The following is a 13,046-nucleotide window of genomic DNA, read 5'->3' as shown; positions in this document are numbered from 1 at the left end:
ATCTTACCATTTCTATTTATTTAGAATCAATATTATATAAGTTTACTAAAATAAAAATAAAAGTCTTACCACAGCCCAATGATGAAAGGCATACATTAAGTGAGAGCAATGTTGGGAATATAAATAAATAGTAGTTCGTGACTCACTCTTCACCCATGGATACATTAAATGGAAATATTATGTTTCAAGTTCCTCTTAGGCAAAGTAAAAAAAAAAGAGTTGAGAGATTTATATAAACTGTACAACTGGGAAAATATCTACCACTTGATGATTAAAAAAAAAAAAAAAACTATGGTAGACTTGGGCCTCAGTCCAGCCTTAGGCAATGTGCTATGTAATTGGAAGAGAATTACTAACAGCTAGTGAAACCCTGAGAAGAGGAAGATTGGGACCACATACATAACACCCTACCTCTAAATAGTTTTCTCTGCTTCAGATATTAATTTTGCTTGTGCTGAACAAGGATCTTCACATTAATACTACTAAGAGTACAAAAAGAAATGATAGTTATCTATGTTTGGGCATCCATGGGCTTAAAACACTGGGATTGGGACAGAGAAGTTAAATCACAAATAACTTAGTTTATGCATTAATGGGTGTTCATCACACAAAGAGCTCCAGTCTCTGGCTTGTGCCTCTAAATATTCCATGACAGCCAATTTTTCCCAGCAAGAAAATTTTTCTTCACTGACTGATGTAATCTCTTAACATCTTCCATTCAATGGAAGAAACTAGTTACCTCACATATAAGAAAACACTCTGAAACAGAACGGTAGGAGGCTTAGGCAGAGGATCCCAAATAGAAAGCCATTCCAAATGCTCAAGTTCTGAGAATGAAGCTTACTGATTATATGCAAATCTCCCCTAGATCACAAAGTATCAGTTTACCATTGATTTGCAAGTATCTAAATGGGCTTCTAAAATCCCAAGCAGTAGTTCAGAGAAGAGGTTATAGAGCACATATATTTTTAATTCCAAGAAAAGTTTTCCATATGCTCTCTCTGTGGATACTTGACAAACTGGACTCCACAATCTTCCCTGACATATTTGATATACAACTTAAATTGTCAACACGTGAATACTGAGCACAGATGTTAGAGTAGCTTTTGTCACCAGGAACAGTTGTGGATGCCTCTAATGTCAGCAGCTTGGGAAATTCAGGCAGGAGGACCGAGTTCAATGCCCAGACTCAGAAAAAGTGAGGCACTAAGCAACTCATTGAGATGCTGTCTTTAAATAAAATACAAAATAGTGCTGGGGATGTGCCCCTGAGCTCATTCCCTGGAGCCTACCCCAAAAAAGAGAGAGAATAGTTTTGTCAATAATCTAATACCAAAAAAGAGTCAAAAAACTATGGATATGAAAAAGAAGAAAACCCTTGCACACCTTTGGGGAAAATTTAAGTTTAAAAAAAGTCATTTGTGAAAATAATAAAACTCCTTGAATTATTTAAAACAGAAATAGCATATAACATGGTTAAATTAATTCTGGGTATAAATTCAAGGAGTTAAAATGAGTAAGTCAAAGAAATGACTGCATGCCCATTATCATGTAGCAGTATTGCCAGTAGAAAAAGAAAAAAAAAACTTAAATGACGGGTGTCTCACTATATTTATTTTAGGTGCAGGGCATCAAACTACTCCGCAAATAATCTCCACACTATATTTCAGAATGCTTTCTCTTTGCACGAGAGGACACAGAGATTCAAAAATTATATAGGCATGACAGCTGTGGTTACCTCAGAAACAAAGACCAGGAGAAAGTATGAGAGTGACACGAGGACAATCATCCTGCCAAGTCTACAATGGGGAATCCCCAGTTAAATACATTTTAGTAATATCTGTGTCTATGAAAGAAAAAGAGAGGACAAGAATGAACATTTTATCATGAAGTATCTTTTTTTTCCTCTCACATTAAATTCTAAAAAAGAGGAGGATAAAAAATTCCATAAACATTGTCACCTAGGTCTTGGGTTGCAGTTCAGAAGTAGAGCATTCACCTAGCATATATGAATCAGCGGGTTGGATCTTCAGCACCACATAAAAACAAAAAAGATACTCTGTCCACTTATAACTAAAAAATAAAATAAATATTATAATAACAGTGTCCAGCTAGTGTTAGAAAAAGAAGTTATAAAAATGTGTTCATTTGAAATATTAGAAACAGTCTATTAAGTTGTGGAGTAATAAAGTCAACATTTCGAATGTAAACAGAAAAATAAAAATAAAGGATTATTGTATTCTGAGACTCTAAACAACAAACTAGAGAAAAAGTCCAGTATTCTGAATTTGAGGTCCTGCTTCTCAGACATATAGAAGGCTCAGGAGAAAAAAGTAACTCAGTCACCTATATACCAGCAATAATTTTATGCAGGAAAAAAAAATTACCTCTGGATTTGGGATTCTCTACTGATGATCATGCCAATCAGTACCACAAAATCTGACAAGGTGCCATGCTTCCAGAACAAAGTTGTCCATATACACTTCAAGCCATGCCTGAAGATACCTTGATTGGATAGTACAGAATGTCCAGAATTTTAGCTACTGATGTATTTCCCACTGAATTGGCCAGAGAAGACTGAGAATAAAATTCCCTAAAAGATTATTCATTTATTGCATAGACTGGAGACTGTGGTTCCCATCTACTGAAACCACTTCCAGTCATAGCAATTGCTGTTTGAAACTTCTTTCAAATGGTCTCCCTTTCCAGTGTACAGATATGGTCTTAATACCGTGCACAGTAACTATTGCCTGGCTTTCAGGGTGTCGTGCATACTCTCTCTCTCTCTCTCTCTCTCTCTCTCTCTCTATATATATATATATATATATATATATATATATATATATATATATATAATGAAGTATATATATATATATAAATATATAATGAAATATATATATAATGAAATATATATATATATATATATATATATATATATATATATATATATATATATATTTCATTATCTGAGTGTAAGAAGAACCTGGGTTTCCTGAGCATTGTGAAGGAAGCATAAAAATGAATCCAAAAAATGACAAGCTCCAGAAATTAAAACTCAATCAGATAGTGTAAGTCACACCTTTTGTAATTATCATATGTTGGATTAAATAATTATCACCAAGAGCACCTCATTGGAAACTGCTGCCCTCCAAGTCTGAATCCACTCAGCTACTATCCAATGACAGTAGAAGACTTCAACTTCAGGAATGAATGAGGCAAGAAGGAGTCAAGATAGGCATGTTTTTGGGTACATTTACTTCATTTTTTAAGGTGATTAGAATTGAGTACAAAGAGCAGCGTTTTAAAAGACAAGTTTTTCCAAAAGTGATGGAGGCTAGACTGGCATAGGATATTTAAATTAAGCCTGTTATATAGGATAATATATATGTATGAATTATATGCATACATATTGTTAATTATTGAAAACCATATAATGGGCAATGATTTTTTAAATTTATTTTTTAGATCTATTTTCTAAAAAGGCAGTTAGAGCTCTCAACTGGGAAGCACTACCCTAATGTCCAATACAAATAATATGATAGTCACAGGTGTACTTTTAACTACTTTAGTATATACAATAAAAAAGACAGTTGAAATTTATTTTAATCCAAAACTGAATATATCAAAAGTATTATTATTATGAGAGAAATATAAAATTACTAATAAAGAATATATATGTATTTAGAACTACATCCTCACAACTCCCTCCATTTTAAGGCTCTAGAACAACTTAATTCATAATGGACACATTCCATTTTGAGAATATGGCTCCTCTGTCTTTGGGGAGTCTAAGGGGCCTGGACCCCTGCATTCCATACAAGAAATGTGAGAATATACATTCTAATCAATGATTTTCCAAAAAACCAAACAGCAATAGTGGCACTGCCCTCAGAAAGAGAAGGAAGACCAAAAAAGACAGGATCTAAAAGATAATGATTTTGTTTTCTATTTGATGCTGGAAAAAGACTTATTCCCATTTCAGATGTCACATAGCATAAGAGAGAGTTCTAGGAGTTTGATGTCTCATTTTTGTATATCTTCACAGCCTTGACTCTAAAACTTAAATATATTAAAGACAAACATCTTATTTTGTAACTTAGCCTTTGATCTAATGCCTAGGCTGTGATATTTCCTCAGTTGGTATGATGTACTGTGAGAGTTTTAGCATCAGTCTGATGTATACATGTCTGCATAAGCTAATAGCACCTCAATAATGGTCCAGACTTAACCTAGGAAAAAAGGAAAACAATACCAATAAGGCAACTGCTGTTTTACACAGAATTATCTCGAAATATGTGACGGAATCTTGGTTTCCAATTATAAATGGTGAATGAGTCACTCTAGGGCTTATTAGATTATGATTGCAGTGTTTTATTAATTCATGCTGGGCTTGTCTGAGTTTTTCTGGTAGAAAAAGTTAGCTGATGGCTGGTGAACTTCAGAGGGTTAGCTATCATCCTCACAAGCAGCACCTTGATTCTCTGATTTGAAAATTTCTCCTCTAATGTGGGCTTGTTATATGGGAAAAAAAAACAGGATTTAAAAAACATAATCAAAAGAAATCAAGATCTTCTGAGTGTAGATACTATACTCTTCACTTTCATATTTATTGTTTCTATGAGCCACAATAAATTAAAAAAATGCCAGGAACAGTGGTGCATGAACATAATCCAAGTGGCTCAGGAGACTGAGGCAGGAGGATTGTTAAAAACATTAAAACTGGGCCTCAGCAATGTTGAGGAACCAAGAAAGTCAGTGAGATCCTGTCTATAATAAAATACAAAATAGGGCTAGGGATGTGGCTCAGTAGCCAAGTGCCACTGACATTAAATCCTGGTACTTCACTCCCCCCCCCGCCCAAAGAAAGAAAGAAAGAGAGAGAGAGAGAGAGAGAGAGAGAGAGAAACAAAAGAAAAGGAAAGGAAAGGAAAGGAAAGGAAAGGAAAGGAAGGAAAAGAACAGGAAAGGAAAGAAAGATATATTAGCTCTAAAGACTTAGGAACAAATTCTGCATTTTAACAGGTGAAGAGGAAAAACACAATACCTAGTTTGTAAATGTAGAAAAGAAGGATGAATTGCCAATATCAAGCACTCTATATTATTCAACCCTATTTTATACATGAAGCTTATATAATCGTTTGAAGGAAAGAAATGTGTTTGTATATCCATAGTTATTAAGCACACCAGGTAGAATTCAGAATCAATTATGAAGGACTCCAAATCCCAAAGAAGTTTACAAAACCACATACTACATGTAAATTTTTTTACTCTCTGAGGTTTTGGACACAGACATACCAAAAAGAGCAGGATCTGTATCCATAGTGTGTACATAACCAGTGGGGATAATATACTCAAGAGTGTTCTTCTGAGCTTCCTAAAAATAACTTGGAATAATTTTGTGTAATGGCTGATGTGTCAATTTAAACAAAAATTAATAATCAACAATATATTCTTAGTTTCTTACCATGTGAGAAATATATAAATGCTACAATGCATTCTACAGGCATGGTGATGAAATATTCTATAAAAATTCTAGAAAGAGAATACATAACCTGTGTCCCAAACGTGCTAAAAATGAAAATTTAAAAACCCTTAAAAGAGTGTAGAAGAACACAGCACTTTCAAACAAGATACCACAGAATACACTAGAATTCCCTGATGAGATTATTGTCTGTGCCTTTCTATATGAGAACATAAAGCTACATCGAACTTGTGTCAATACAAAAGGATTTTAAATAGACATAATTGGGAAATGCGTTCCATGATTATGATATATATGCATTGATAGAGCACTATCTTAAATTTAATTGCAAGAATTATTTTAAACATTTAGTAAGAGAAATCTATATATGAGTTACAGTGAATAAACATGAATATAAATGAATGGAAAACAAATAATAATTTAAATAAAAATAAATTCTAAGAGAAACCTGATGATTGTAAACTCACCCCTGTCACAAGAGTAATCCCTGGTATACAGATAAAAATTCAGTTCCTGCTATCAACTAAAGAGGCCACATTTATCATAAAGTTTTCTGATTAATAACACTTCTGTTAATAAGTGAGAATGATTTTCAATATTGCAGGTGAAAAAAATAATTCATATATATAAAATACTTAAACTAATAAAGCATGGTGGCACAAATCTAAAATCCCAGTGGCTCAAAAGGCTGAGGTAGAAAAATAATAAATTCAAAGATAGCATCAGCAACTTAGTGAGGCTCTAAGCAACTTTGAGGGGTTCTGTCTCTAAATAAATATGAAAAGCTATAGGGATGTGGATCAGTGGTGAATTGCCCCCTGGTTCAATCCAATGTTCAAAAAAAGTTTTTTTTTTTTCTAAAAATGTTGTGCTTCATTTGTTTTTCACTAGTTCTTATTAATGTCTCATAAAATTAAGTAAGAATGTTCGGTCATTACATGGTATATTTTACTGACATTGTCATACCCTATTACCTTAAGCATTATAAATGTTTGAATATTCAGGTAGTATAAATATGAATAATATTGGACAACCCAAGAATGGAAGAAAACTGGAAGTCTATAAGTAAGCTCAATACCTATGGTCAATTTAATTTTGACAATTTTGTCAGAAAAATTAAATGGAGAATAAGTAGTCTCTTCTTTAAGGAAGATTGATGTAAATGCATATTTAAGTTTCAAGTAATGTTATTGGATTTTACATGAGACTATGTACAATATTTAACATAAAATGTGTTTTACACTAGTATATAAGAATTAAAACTATAAAAAATTAAGAAGATGACAATTACATATTTATAAATCACATTCAGCTCTGGGCTCTTCATTATGCTTCCAAAGTAAAAATAAGAAATAATACATTTGACTTGAATAAAGTTCTGTAGAAAAAATAACCTCACCATGAAAGTGAAGACATAATTATCAAGTATTACTTTTTGTTTTCAAAGAACTATTTGTTCAAAGTTTTTAACCTCGGCTAGAGGGCAATCAATCCTCCTTATTGAGAAACTGATTGACCACAGAGCACAAATAATTTTTTTAGGCTCTCATACTCAAGTGCAAAAATGCAGCCTTCAAAATTACCCCACAATAAAGGACTAAACCATTGGAAAGATGTTATACATCCCAGAAACCCCAAAATGTTTCAAGGTGTTAAGTCAATGAGAAGTCCTAAAATCTAGATTATGTCATAGTACGTAGTATATGTACAAATTGCCACCACAGTTCTAATATGTCTTTGTTATACCTTTCAATAAACCACTATGTGTTTATTTTTGACAATATTCTTTGGTTCTTTTTGCCTATCCAAAGCAACTTTTTATATTATGTAAACAAAACTTATTAACATTTGCAAAAAGTACACTAAAATAAATCATTGTGGAAAAGACAAAAATGTAAATATGCAGAATATTGAAAATGTCATGCATCTTTGATACAAAAGTAAAATTACCTTGACAGTTGCTTCCGAAAATAAAGAATTACTAGATGAACAAGCATTTATTTCTGAAAAATACCAAAAGTAACTAGAAATGTATTGAGACTGTCATTCATAAAGGAATATTTATTACTGTACTATTCATAAGAACCAAATTGTAAAATCAATGCAATAGGTAAATGGAAACATGTAAATCCTCACAGTAGACTATTGCTCAGGAATATTATATTTCTGTTGTGAGGAATTTAACTCTGGGCCTCCCACAGGCTAGAAAATCACTCTACCTCTGAGCTATTATCCCAGACATATTGAGAAAGTATGTTTCATGAGAGCAGTAAATGTTACAATGAATGTGTACAGGGAAACCTTAAGCTAATTGAAAGTAAGAAAAAAACTGTATTTTACAATTAATATTATATTTAATTTTTTGAACAAGAAAATTCATAAAGCCAAAACACATATAAGTCATGGCCAAGAGCTGCGTGAAATATTTAAAAAAAGGAAAACAAGCTAGTGGGCACTAAATTCTTTTCATATAAATAGTTTCTGAAAATAAATGATGGGAATTGTATACATGTGATTATACTAAATGATAAAAGATTTCACCGTGAAAATATTTAAAAAGTTAATTTTAAGTTCACATGTGCTTTCTAGGAATGAACAGATGCTCCCCCTTCTCCCTTGGAAGGGTTCTGACCTGTAACAATTGGGTTTCCCAAATGGGGACCTTTGGAGGCACTGAATTGGGGCAATGGACACAAACACTTTCTTTTAGCCTTGGCTAGAATACATTCTGTTCTCTCCAGAATATACAATATTTTCCTCCACTTCCTTCATTGAATGAGGGGCTCTGGGGCTCAGAATGAGCAGAGCTGTATTCACCTAGCAGGTGTTTCAAATATTCCACAGCCCAGTGCCACCCATAGAAAGACTCTTCCAGGCAGACAGTTTCTCTCTAGCAGCCCAAAGTGGATTGAAAGAAACTGTTGCTTAAGTGGCATGTGCCCAGGCTCACTCTTTGGAACTTGCAGGTAGAGAAGAACCCAAGAGGACTTGAACAACAGCTGCATTTGATGGAGCAGAATTGGGCTTAATAAGGACATCCTCCCTAGACTGCTCTCACCTGTGGAGGGAAGTTGCCTCTTTGTCTCCACCATCAATGACTAGTAGAATTTCCTGCCTGACCTCAAGTGAAAGAGAGATACTTCCCCTTTCGGAGATGGTTTTCCAAGGGGGAATTTTCCATGTACTCACATGATCACTAGTCGACCCAGCACACCCACTACCTTGGGGTCAGATCCACAATGCTTTCTGAGGACTTAAGGAGATGAGAAAGCTTTGGGTGTGGCCTATTCACAGCCTGGAGCACTGAAAGGGTTCTGTTCTCCAAAGGCTCTTTGGGAAAATGAGAAGTAATGAAGTAGATTCCTTACAAGGATGGTTCAAGTGTATTTAGGGAAGTCCAGTAGCTTCACCAATTTTCAAGGAGGACAGCAGGCAATCGGTAATGGGATGCACATGGATCCACTCTCACCAAACAAACAAACAAACAAAAATCTCCGGAAAACAATTCTAGCTGCTTATGTGTGCCCTCCCATTTGTGTGGGGAAGTGGGGTATGGAGTGGTGTGTGTGTGTGTGTGGGTGTGTGTGTGAGTGTGTGTGTGTTTGTTTGTGTGTGTGCACATGTGTTTATGGACATGATCATGTGCATATTCGTATGCATGTGCCTGTGTGTTCATATGTACTTTCGCATTAGATAGAGCCTAATAATATTACAGACTAATAATGCATTGTGTTGGTATTCCTTCAAAACTCTTCATGAGAAACAAACAGTTTCATTCTTTCTTCAATTACATTATTTTGACTATCTTTCCTGATAGATTCTCATGATGCTTTAAGTTGGAAAATTCGTAGCTATCTTAGAATTGATTCTACCCATTATTTCAAGAACTATGAAAAGATGGGGCAAGGGTTGTTGCTCAGTTGCAGAGTGCTGGCCTCCCACCCGTGGGCGAATGTGTTTTGATTCCACTCACTGCACATACATAAATGCATAAACAAAAGTTCCATGAACACGTAAACATATTAACAGCGAAAACGGAAATCATCTAAAGGGAGTGTGGGAGTAACGGCTGCATTCACTTTTCTGTGATATTGGAGATTTGCAAACCTATTGAGGTACCAGGTGTTCTGAACTGTGCACCCATATGCCTGTGTATTCGAAAGTGCAAATCGATGTGAATAAAATCCTTGGTGACCTACACAGGAAGGGACAACAGCACAAAAGCCCTGGTAGATTGCTGGGAAAACCTTTTGGCAAGGGACCCTTGAGACTTACACAGGAGAATTTTTCCTCTGCAGCAATATTTCAGGATTGGCCCTGGTGAGCGCCTGAAGGGATGCCCTGGGGGCGGGGGCAGGGAGCTGAATCCAGAAACATACACTTTTCCACCAAGGGACCTCAGAAGCCCACCAGATTTGGAAGAGAAAGAAGGGGCATCAGCCCTCAGCAGCAGGCTCTCTTTAAGCCCTATGGTTATTCTGGGCACTTGAATGTCCACAAATGTCATTCCAAACCCAGCAAAAAAGAAATACTCTTCCAATGAAAATTTAGAATCTGATGCAGTGCAGAGCTTATTATGTCGCAGAAAGCATGGAAGCATTGGGCAGCATTTCTTTGAATGCTGGAATCCTTAAGTTAAAATGGCAGCGTTAAACAAACAAACAAACTAACAAACAAACAACAAAAACAACAAAAAACTTTGACACCCCAGAGAGCCAAACTTGTAAAAACTCCAAGCCCCTTAGGTCAACTGGCCTGTGCCTTCTTCCCAGCACATCAAAATCATTCAAACTCTGGAGTTTGAACATCTGTAAAAGAAAAGTACTGACTGGAAAAGACTGGCAAATCTTCCTTCCGGATGCAGTCATGGAAATCAAACGTGTGAGTCACTGAATTTTGGCCTAAAATTGAACCTGTGGTATTGAAGATGACGTGTTGCATCACGTGATCCTGGGGCAGCATACCAGTTCCCAGAAGCCACCTTCCCTCACTTCCTCTTCCGGCTGGAGTCCAGGAAGCTGCTTCTCTTCCTGGGATCTGTGTCCAGGCTCACCTGTCTGAGCACCTGCTGACAGAAGACAGCAAAACGTTCGGGTCTCAGGTTGGTTTTCCTTGCCTAGGTAGTTTACAGAAGATTCCTTAGAAAACATGGAGATGGGGAAAATGTTAAGGATGGAGGAGGAGCTGCTTGTGTAAGGAAGGTTGTATTTTTCCAAGAGTGTTTCTTTATGCTGAGCAGGTCAAATAGGTCATTCGAAGTTCAAATCACCACAAACTATTGAAATTTCAGAGAACTTTTACTGCAGCATTCTGATACCTGTGGGCTGGTGGATCAATGTGTATGGAAACAGCTGTAGTTTACCATGGACACTTGGGTAGGATAGGGACTATCTCGGATGGATAGAGCAAAGGGATTCCCTGTAATATTTCCACACAGGCACATAGAAGTCCTGGGTCATCCTCAGCTAGCCTTGCTCTACCCATTTTCCCCTCTCTTCTGACCTGCTATTCCATTCCGTCCCCTCTCTCCCCACCCACCTCTCGCCTTCCCCCTTCCCACTTTAGTGCACCTTCTCCCCTTAGTATGCACACCTAGGAACAAACATTGGTTTGGCACGTGTGGTCAAGGATGTACACTGGTTCCATCCATAGCATGTTGGGAAAATGTCAGAATTTCATTCTTCTCTGCCGCTCACTATTTATCATTGATTTGTTCTGTTTTTCTTATATCACGTTATGGTAGAAAATCATCGTGACCACACACCATGCATTGGGAATGATTTTTTTTTCTCTTTCTTTCTGTGGAAGAGTTTAAGAACCCATGTTCTAAACTCTTTGAAAGGTTGGGTTAGGTGAAATTCAACATCCAACCCGCCACATGCTCAGCTTCTCTATATGGTTAAACTCATTACCACCGATCCACTCCTGAGTTTGCTCTCTGTATCATTGATTTGGAAATATATCTCAAGGTTAATTTGCTTAGGTCAGATATGCAAGGACATTCTTGAATATCTACTAGTCCTCAACTTATCTCTTTGGTTAGGTTCATTACCACTGTTCCACTCCTGAATTTGCTCTCTGTACCATTAATTTGGAAATATTTTTCAAGGTCAATCTGCTTAGGGAGATATGCAAGGACATTCTTGGATATCTACTCGAATTTCTTGCAAATGACTTTGACTTTGTCAAGAATAAGTCTGGTTTATCATGCTTCTGAAAATCTCTGTATTAGGATGACATTCCTTTTGATCTCTCTTTGTATGATCTAGGTTTATCTCTCTTCACGTTTCCTTTTTTTTGTTTATCATTTTGATAGAGGCAAAATTGTTCCCTTTGGTTAAGATTGGTTTATTTTACCTACGGGAATCATACATTCACTCTGATATAATTCTAACAGCATGGAGTATCTTGTTTTTGTCAGACGCAGTAGTTGGTGTACTCCTCCATTGATCCCGCACCCATCTGTGCTCCACCTATTCTACTGGGCTCCTTGGATCATGGGATGTACTCCATGCCACAATGTGGGAAATATCTGAGAGTTCCCATCATGTCTTTGTTCATGACACTCTTTTTCTTTTCTCTTGGACCTAGGAAAGCCCAACGTCAGCATCTGAGGAAATGGGATCTGATTGGAATAACATGAGACAGTCAGCAGAGCGTGCCTCACGGCCTCTGGCCCCGACGCTCATTCAAATCCAGAATAAGAAGCCACAGCAGAGGGGAGCTCTGAGGCATAGGGCTCTTCCCCCTCAGGAGGAGGACCCCAGGGTATGTGGACTTTGGAGGCAATGGGAAGCCAGGGGGCGACACAGGTCAGAATCTTGGTTACATCCTCTCAGATTGCCTCAACCATCCAATTGTCCCTTGCCAACCCTCGAGGACCTGCCCAGCACATCCTCTCAGCTTAGTTTCTTTCTAGGATGGGAGGAGGCATCTTTTGGAACCAGTTGAAACCCATGCATCCCAACGTTTGTCCTGTTTTTGAAATCTGGCCCAGGGTCCTCAAGTTGCAACATCCAAACCTTCCTTCCAGTGCCCCTGTATAATAGGTGATTCCACAAACGTGTTCTAGGACCTTTGAATCCCGAGATGTTCATGGTTCACAGGCCTGAGTGCCTGAACTAAAAGGAGAGGAAACTAAGACTTAAAATCTCTATTTGTCTGTAAAAGGGCAGAGCTGGTTGTGCTTGGGCTGACTCCTGACAACTTGTGCTTTTCCACCATCAGATGAAGTGTAAGGAATGTGGGGCTTTTGGACACACTGCGAGGAGCAGAAGATGCCCCATCAAGCACTGGGATGGTGCTCTGGCCCCACAACCCTTGGGCCCAAAGAAGGAGAAGGAGAACCAGGCACCAAGCAAGCCTGAGAATCTCCAGAGCACAGGGGCCTGTGAGCAGCCAGCCAGAGCAAAGTGCCATGTGCAGAGGTGAGGGATGGGTAAGGTGGCATCCAAGCCTCGGGCACAAAACTCCAGGGGGGTGGTGTCTCTCCTTCTCCACACAGTCATCTCCAAACATCCACATGCAGCTCCTGGTTGGGTCAATGGAGAGAGAGAGACAATGA

Source organism: Spermophilus citellus, assembly GCF_964194105.1.
Source record: "Spermophilus citellus genome assembly, contig: SCAFFOLD_36, whole genome shotgun sequence".
Classification (NCBI taxonomy): Eukaryota; Metazoa; Chordata; class Mammalia; order Rodentia; family Sciuridae; genus Spermophilus; species Spermophilus citellus.
Note: the sequence above shows the minus strand (reverse complement) of the source record.